This window comes from Hemicordylus capensis, chromosome 6 (genome assembly GCF_027244095.1).
Source record: "Hemicordylus capensis ecotype Gifberg chromosome 6, rHemCap1.1.pri, whole genome shotgun sequence".
In the NCBI taxonomy this organism is placed as follows: domain Eukaryota; kingdom Metazoa; phylum Chordata; class Lepidosauria; order Squamata; family Cordylidae; genus Hemicordylus; species Hemicordylus capensis.
Genome location: NC_069662.1, coordinates 66180831 through 66190201, shown reverse-complemented (window position 1 = coordinate 66190201; position 9371 = coordinate 66180831). Strand labels below are relative to the sequence as shown.

General features: G+C 40.8%; 1 long non-coding RNA gene across 1 annotated transcript; it reads right to left on the bottom strand.

Annotated features, from left to right (window-relative positions):
- Positions 1–247: 247 nt before the first annotated feature.
- On the bottom strand, positions 248–9117 carry LOC128330136 (uncharacterized). Its single transcript, XR_008309976.1, has 2 exons — positions 4003–9117; positions 248–3191 (listed from the first exon to the last, which is right to left on the bottom strand). It is a non-coding gene; the product is annotated as an uncharacterized LOC128330136 (long non-coding RNA).
- Between the last annotated feature and the right edge of the window lie 254 nt (positions 9118–9371).

Below are 9371 nucleotides of genomic sequence, written 5' to 3'. Positions count from 1 at the left end.
TACATATGGTTAATGCAGGGGGGCAGGTTTGAACAATAACCGCATATATCATTTTTGGCTTGTGACAACAGAGGAAAACACATATGGCTTAGGGTTCAAGTAGGGGCCAGGACTGACTTTCTGAACTCAAGGATAACATATGATTTCTACTAATAAAGTTGTTACATTTGGTAACAAGAAGATTGTTAAATAATATTCACAAGTTCACCCACCTACACGCCCCCAAAAGAAAATAAAAAGACAAGGCTGAGAGCTCCTTAGACCTCTTTTTATTATAAAAACTTCATGACTCTATAACATGGCAAAATAATCAAAGTTCAACTTTCTTCTTAATATGAAACACATTGTAATGTACAATACGCTAACTAGTTAAATACACTGATAAAATGGTTGCTCTCCTTTCATGTAGATTTAATTCCTTATATCACACTAAACATCACAATGATAAAATGGTCATCCTCTTTTCAAGTAGATATAATTTCTTGTATCACACTCAGTCAGTTTATTTCAGTCATTGACCAGAAGCATCATCCACACAAAATAACATAATTTACATAAAATATAACAAAATTTAGCCGCTGAATTGGTAAATTTGTGGTTAAAATTGGACAATAAAAGATTTAGTTGGCATTCATCTGAATGACCCGAGAACATCCCAAGATATGGCAAGGTAAGATTTGAACGATCACCCTTGTAGCGGTCGCAATATAAAATGACGTGTTCAGTAGTTGCAGTAACACCTGACCCACAAGGGCAAAGGCAAGATGCATAAGGGACCCTGCTGGATCTCCCATAAAGTATTGCTGTAGGTAGCACATTTAAACGTGCTAGAAATAGAGCCCGCATGAACTTAAGAAAAGTGATTTCACTTAAGTATGCAGCAGCTAATAGGTGTCAAAGACATAATGACCATGTCATCGGCGTACAGCAAAATGGCAACATGTTTATGCGCCAGTTTAGGAGGATGGATTAAGGGGACATTTTGTATCACACTAATCAACACGAACATCTTTGAGCTTCAAGTATAAAGTTAGGATTATGTGAAAGCAGCTTCTAAATGCTTACATCAAATCCTGAGAAATGATTGTGATCCACATATGTTATTGCACACGGGAAAAAAGGTAATTTTAAATAGACCATATTAAACTTTTCTGATGAATACATGAAAATGGTTTCTTGGGTGGGGGGACCCCTTGGTTTCTCGGGGGGGGGGCTTTATAATTTGGTAGGGCTGGGGAAAAAATGTGGAGTATAGCTTATCTTTAGAGTTTTGGTTCAGGTCAGGAAAATGAACTTTCTACATTTTCTTCTTAATATGAAACATATTGTGATGCACAATATGCTAAGTAATTATATACACTGATAAAATGGTTGCTCTCCTTTCAAGTAGTTATAATTTCTTATATCACACTAATCAACATCACAATGATAAAATGGTCACCCCTTTCTCAAGTAAATATAATTTCTTATATCACAGTAATCAACATGAACATCTTTTAACTTCAAATATAAAGTTAGGATTATGCAAAACAAATTAATTCCTTAGGCTGTCATGCTGTTAGGTATATTTTCTCAGGGCCTCTGCATGTCAATGGGTGTGTGTGTGTGTGTGTGTGTGTGTGTGTGAAAATTTGGTAAGGCTGTCCAAACAGACATCCTCTGATGTAATTAAAAGTATGAGCTTCAAACGGTATAAATATCCACAAGTGTTTGCTGACAAACATCACACAACCCATCATGATTCCAACCAAGTGAGCCAGGTCTCACGATCAGTGAGACCCACTTTGCAAAGGTAAGCGGGGAGAGTGGACTAAGCCCGCTCTTCCTGCAGATGAGCAGAGCGGCAGCCCTGGGCGGCAGGATTGGCCAGCCACACAACTGGTGGCTCCATGAAGGAGCCAGCGGGGGCTGGGAGGATCAGGGGCCGCATGGCCCCTGGAAGCTTCGGTGTGCCCCACACAAGTGCGCTGGGCATACTGGAGAGACCCCCAAGCCAGGAGGCTAATTTTGAGGCTCTCGGTCGGGGGTCTCCTCATGAGTAGCCACGCCTTGGAGCTGTGCTGTGCCTACTCACGATTTTAAGAACCAGGTTTGCGGAGTGCTCGCTCCGCAAACCCGGTTTAAGGGGAGGGGTAGTTTGGCGGGTTAACCGCCAGGAAGCCACTGGGCTCACCTGCGAGCCTGGTGGCTCCCACAATCAGGCAAAATTGGGCTAGGCTCCCCTAGCCCGATTTTGCCTGATCATGGGGATAGCCCCAGTGTGCGGTAAGTACAACTTTTATACCAGCTTTTTTTATTCAATGCAGGTGTGTGTGTGTGTGTAGAATTTCTTTCTCTCTCTTGTAATGAAGGTTTTCCTCTCATTTTCTATTCATAGCAGACTACAAATATGGACCCAAATTTGAATAATGAATCAGGTCTGTGATTAATTTTTAAAAAACAGTTTTAGTGTGCGTTGGGGGTAAGGGAGAAATTCTGCAACACTAAAAACCATGTTCTCACCTCTCCTAGATTATAACAACTCTCAGCAGCAAGAATTACAGAAAATGTGTAAAAGTGTTTTATTATTATTATTTTTACATTTATATCCCACTCTTCCTCCAAGGAGCCCAGAGCGGTGTACTACATACTTGAGTTTCTCTTTCACAACAACCCTGTGAAGTAGGTTAGGCTGAGAGAGAAGTGACTGGCCCAGAGTCACCCAGCTAGTTTCATGGCTGAATGGGGATTTGAACGTGGGTCTCCCTGGTCCTAGTCCATCACTCTAACAACTACACCACTCTGGCTCTCATTTTGCATTTTAATAAGATATGTATACCACGTGCATGTCCAGATATTAAAATACATAGTCCCGCGCAGTTTATTCGGAAATGCTTTTAAGATGTGCTTTGCTGCCATCTAGTGTACATTTTAAAAACTGCGTGTAGCATATTTGTATCATATACACATTATTTTAAATAAGAAGTGTGTGTATGTGTGTGTGTGTGTGTGTGTGTGTGTTGTGTTGTGTTTTGCTGTCCTCTAGTGGACGATCTTTTAAAAAAGCATTTCAATTAACAGTCTTACTTTATGTTTTATATTTTATTTTTAACCTGAGAAAAGCAACCATTTAAAAGTGTGTAGATTGTTTGTAGATTGTAGATTGTCCACGCTGATCTTCTAAGATAGTAAAATACACCATAGTCATTATCCTGTAAATATAAAAATAGATGTGTTAGCTAGTATGCTAGTAATTCTAAAAAACCTTACTAGTAACTCTAAGATAAGCCCTTGCATCGTCCTGTATTATTCTGATGATGGCTTCAGTGACGAAATGAGCCATATCTCTCTTGCTCTTTAATGGTACATGTTTTGTAACAAGACTAGCAAAAACTAGTAGGGTAAAGATTCTTGCAGTGTTAATCTTCTTATCTGCAAATTCTTGAGTCATCACACTGATGAAAAATCTCTGCATCATTTAATGCAACAGTTTACAAATAGATTTTTCTAGCACCACAGAAATATCATTTTCTAACTGTCACAGCTTTCTGCATTCTCTCAGTTTTCAGACTAACAATGCCATGTTCCATGTATTCTGTGATGATGTAAATATGAGATTCTGTTAGATGTTCCATGGAGCCAGATTTCATGTGTTTCATGTCCTAACATGCCAGCAGGCAGAGCGGTCTGATATAAATTGTGCTTTCTTGCCCTACCCAACCATTCTAAACAGGCCCTACCACCGCCAGTGTTTGATGATTTTATTTATTTATTTGATTTATATACTGACTTCATTTCATTCATCACACCTGATGATCAAATTTTTAATCCTGAACTGGTCGTTGTTAAAGTGGAAATGCATGCCCCGCCTCTCCCCAAACCCCATGCTCTGTGAGCATGAAGCCTAGGAAGACTGGTGAAAAATCACAGTCTTCTGTTGATGATTGATGATGATGATGATGATGATGATGATGATGATGATATAGGTACATTTCAATGTCCCTCTTACTACTCCTGTCTTACCGTTTGTTTTGGTTGTCTGCAGCACTGGCACATTTTAAACTGTTTCCAGGTTCCTGGCAGCCATGTTAACCATAGTATCAGGTGGGGAACGGGTCCAGGGAGAGTAAAGCTGGTCCTGTACTAAGGGCTTCTTATTTAGATTCTTTTTTAAAATGTTCTGATATATTGTTGAATCCGAACGGGTTTTATTTTGTTTTGCCTATACTAAGGGGATGCCTCTCCACTGCTCTTGCTTCACTGTGGGATACTGGGAGACCCAGCTTGGATTTTTCTTTCCTCCTGGAAGAAAAAAAAATACTCCAGTGGTGTGGAGGTTGGGTAAGTAAAACCAGCCAGGAGCTTTAAGAGACACAGGGTATGAATGTGCCCCTCCTCCAGCCCACTCCCATATGGTCATGAAAACAGGCTCAATTTCTTGAAGCGTAACATGGAAACACCTGCTGAGAAATCTCCTTCTGAAACTAGTACTAATGATCATGTCAGGGTGTGATTGCAGGGTTGCCATATTCAAGTTTCACAAACCTGTCATGATTAATTAGGTGGTCAGCCTAATTAGCCTATTATGCAAACATAACATATTAATTATTGCATTTTCCAGTTGCTTTGTGTCTGCTGCTGTCAGCTTCCTGAAAACATTGGGGAAGGATCAGAGGAAAAGTATTTTAAAGACCATTTGTTCAGTCTAGAATTATATTTTATTTATTTGTTAAAGTTTTCTATACCATTTTTTTTTCTTCAAAAAGTCAAGGAGGCTGTTCTCACATGCAGCCTAACCAGGCAGGGAAGCCCAACACACAAACACTCACATATAAACACATGCATGCAACACAAATACAAATGTGCATATAACACAAAAGCACATATGCAGAAACATGTGAACACATTCATACAAACATGCATGCACAAGAAATTGTGCAAACACATGTGCGCAACCACCCATGCACTCACAGACACACATCTGCACATATGTGCATACATACGCACATGCACACATACACACAGCCCAAACACAAGCATATGTGCACAGAAAAACTCATGTGCTTACACAACACACATGAACACACCAGCAGAAACCCAAACTCTCAGGCACACACAAACCACAGACAATCACACAAAGCAAAGGCACATACATGTGCATGCACATGCTGTGTAGATGTTAAAAAATTATAGGGTAGATGTATGTATACAGGGCAGCAGCTTGCTCTTTACGCTCTACCTCATGCCTCTCTGAAGAAGGCAGAGTGGGGCTAAAGCCTATCTTCACATTTTGTCCCAGGGCCCACTCCAACCTTGCTACATCCTTGGCTCTTATTCATCCCCCAGCCACGTGATAAAGAGGAAAAATGCACCACATGAAAAAGAGGAACCATGATTTAGTTTTTGATCTCATATTGAAATGTCTCCCCCTCCCCCTGCACAATGCTAAGTCAAAAAGTGAACAAGAATTAAGTGAGGATTAGGTTAGGGATCAGAAAATCTACTAGGAAGGCTTAATTTCAAAGATTTAAGAATCCTGAGTTTCAAACAAATCTCTTTCTTTTTGCTGCATTGCTTTGATGTTTCTTCGTATGTGTGAGCTACCTGGCATTAGAGAGCAAACATGTTATTTTTTAAAAAAGTTTATGTAAAGTCTCTTGCTAAGCTCTGAAATCATTCAGCTTTACCCCTATGGCAGCAAATTAACATAACTTTGGAGACAATGTCATGGAGGCAGCAATTGTTATCAAAACAAATCTGTATTAATTTATTTGAGTACTTACGGAAAATCTTGACAATCCAGGTCAGCAACTGTTCACTGCTTAATCAAATAACTGGAACTGGAATACATCAAACACTTAGTGCTTTATACAAACCTAAATCAAAATGCCATTGATCAAGTTGCTTAAGGATGGCCATGATCATAAATATTCCAGTTACGTTTCACCATTGAAATAGATTTGTTCTCCTTAAAGTGTACTGTTACTGGATCATGAATGATTGAAAGAAAGAAAGAAAGAAAGAAAGAAAGAAAGAAAGAAAGAAAGAAAGAAAGAAAGAAAGAAAGAAAGAAAGAGTAAAGTAACTACAACAAATCCCATGGCACAATTTATTCCCTCCTGTGGGCTCAGCTCACCTAAAGACTATATGAGCATGGGTAGTGACCCCATATGACCTCTTTGCTGTCTTTTCTCCAGGACACATTGTCTTTCCCTTAACCCCTGCCTCCACCTCATGACATCTGTCTGCAAGGGCAACTAGCAACATGTCTCTGGGAAAGCTACAAACATGAAGGCAACAGTTCGCATGATGATTATCCCTACCAACCAGTATTCAGGGATTGCATTCACTTTTGAAACAAATAGACCAAATTGGAGTAAGCATTTTGTATCTGCGACATGTGATGTACACAAGTTATTGTACACATGGATTTAACACACTGCACATCTCGTAGCAATTGTGCGCAAAATCACATCAATATACTGTTTTGCATAATGTTTAATTAATGTGCACAAGCAATTAGGCACATGAGTAACCAGAACAAGGGGTCGGTGGGCGGTGGGCACATGAATAAGAAGTTTGAATGGAAATTAACATGAATAGAAAATGAAAGATGTTACAAACTCTATACAGTGTACTCATTCCAGAATTAATTGTAGACATTCTCAAACTTAAGTCAGCAGGGTGTCATATGGAGCAGAGCCAGTGCATGGAACAAAATTGGAATGGAACAGGGGAAATCCACTCATCCCTAGTATTATCCATGTGCTGCAGAGGTGGGTCCTGTATTATTCTCAGTCAATGGTCCTTTAGTAAGGAAAAAAAGTACCATCAAATGAGCCATTTCCTGATTGCAAATGTACTGTAATCTGGCAGCTGAGCTTTATTGCATGTGATGTGAATGCAGCTGTTGAATTTAACTTTAAATAGAGGAATAATTGAAAATTATTGCTGCAGTTGGAGAACCAGCTGCATGGTGTACACCCTCCAAGATGAGTAGTGTCACGCACATGTGTGTGTGTGTATACACATACATATGCACACTACCAAATATCCTATAGCAATTCTTGATGCAGCGATGGACAAGCAGTGAGAAGCTTTGCTCTTTCCCTTTGAAACTAACGAATTAGTTTTTCCAGGTTAGTATATCTGATAAAAGACTACTTGAAAATATAGTAATACAAGTGGAGACCTTCAAAAATGCAAGATGGATTTGTATCTCAACGTCTGTTCTCCTATTCATTCTTATGCACACCTCTTGGAACTATTTATACACCCCTTGCATGTAGAATTCAAAATGGCCTTGACTAAATGTGAAAATGGGCTGAAACTAACAAAATGAAATCTGACAGAGACAAATGCACAGTTTGGCACTTAATTTAAACAAAATCAAATGCATGGGTTACTTGGTTTGGCAGTTGCATATGTGAAAATGCTCTTAGGATTGCAATCAATCACAAGCTGAACACTGTAGAATCCAAGGGAAAGAGTTGCTGTGTGCAAGGACAAGGCAGTGGAGTGGAATCAGGAATATTCATAGTTTAATGAAATATTATGTACACAGAGGCAGGTGCAGACTGCTTTTCCATGCTCTTGCTGCTGTCTGTTTTCTTAACCCCACCTCTACTCCAGGAGTGGAATATGAGCAACTAAAGCCCCATTCAAAAGCTGGCCTGGATCAAGGAATGGATTAACACCACAAACATGTGCCATTGAATCATATAATTCTTTTTTTAGTTGGGAGGGACCATGAATGCCTTCTAGTCTAATCCCCTGCTCAGAGCAGCAAACTCTACAGCTTCTCTGACAGATCGCTTTCCAATCTTTGTTTAGAAACCTCTATAGAAGGATAGCCCACCACTAGGTGAGGCGGGCTATTCCACAGTCAAAAATCTCTACCAGTTAGGGAATTCCTCCTAATGTCTATCTCAAATTTGCCTCCTTATAATTTCAGTCCATTGGGCTGGTGCTACCTAGGGATGTGCAAACAGGTTCAACAGTTCAGAGTCAAACCGAACCACCCCCTGTGGGCCTCTGCATGGCCTGGGTCATGCCAGGCCATCCATAGCGCAGGTGTGGTGGCTTCCGAAATGGCCACCATGTTGGAGGGGAAGGACTGAAGAATGGCTATATTGTCCAGTTTTGGACCAAGGGGAGGCTGGCAGGGGGAAGGGGAACCTCCACAGACCCCCCCCCCACTGCCTCAGAGAGCACTGGACCAACTGTGCACACACTTAGTGCTACCCTCAGGAGCAACAGAGAACAAATCCAATATTTGAAGAGGGCAATCATATTTATCTTTACTTAGTCATCTCTTCTCCAGGCTTGACAGTTTCCACACCCCTTACCATCTTTGTTGCTCTTCTTTGAATCCATTCCAGTTTATACAAGTCCTTCTTAAAATGTGGAGCCCAGAACTGGAAACAAGATTTCACGTGAGGTCTGATCAGCACAGAGTCAGCAGTGTAATGCAGTTGCTAAAAAGGCTTTTGCAATGTTAGACTTCATTAGTAGAACCATAATCTCCAAGTGATGAAAAACATATTTCCAATATAGCCTGCACCAGTCAGACATCATCTTGAATACTATGTAGAGGTCTGGGCACTGCACTTTAAGAAGAAGGAAGACATACTGGAATGGGTTCAGATGGTGGCAATGAAGGTGGTCAGTAGACTGGAAAACAAGCACTATGAAAAAAGGTTGAAGGAACTGGGTATGTTTCTCCTGGAGAACAGAAGACAGAAGGGGGAAATGATAACATTTTTCAGTTACCAGGGTCTATCACACAGAAGAGGTCAAAGACTTTTCTGCTGTCCAAGAGAGCTTAATTTAATGGTATAAAGTTACAAAAGGGTAGATTTCGGTTGGGAATTAATAAAAACTTATTGATGGGAAGAGTGGTTCAACAATGGAGACTATTTTGTCACAGTGCTTTAGGCAGAGGCTGGACAGCCATCTGTTGAGGATACTCTAGCCAGGGGCATAGCTACAATTGGACAATTAAATGTACCTGAGCCCCTGAGGAAGCGGGGCCCAGCAGCTGAGTGATGGGGAAGTATGAGCCAGCTCAAAACTGAGCTGGCTCGCACTCAAGCTGGCTTGGCTTGAATGCTTGGACTTGAGCTGAAATGGGCCCAGTTCGATTCGAGTTCAAACCAAACCAGCAAGTTTGGACTGTCTTGAAGCCCTACCAGCAAAGGGGAATCTGGTAACGATGCCCCTTTACCAGTAAAGGGGCATGGGGGGTGCTTCCCTAATGGTATAGGGGAGTAAATAGATGTACTCCCAAGTCACAGCAGCGGCACCAGCTTTGGCCACCACAGGAGCTGGTCAGGGATGGCAGCTCCGCTGGTCATCGTTTTGGGCCTCTTCACAGGCATGGAGACATTTTT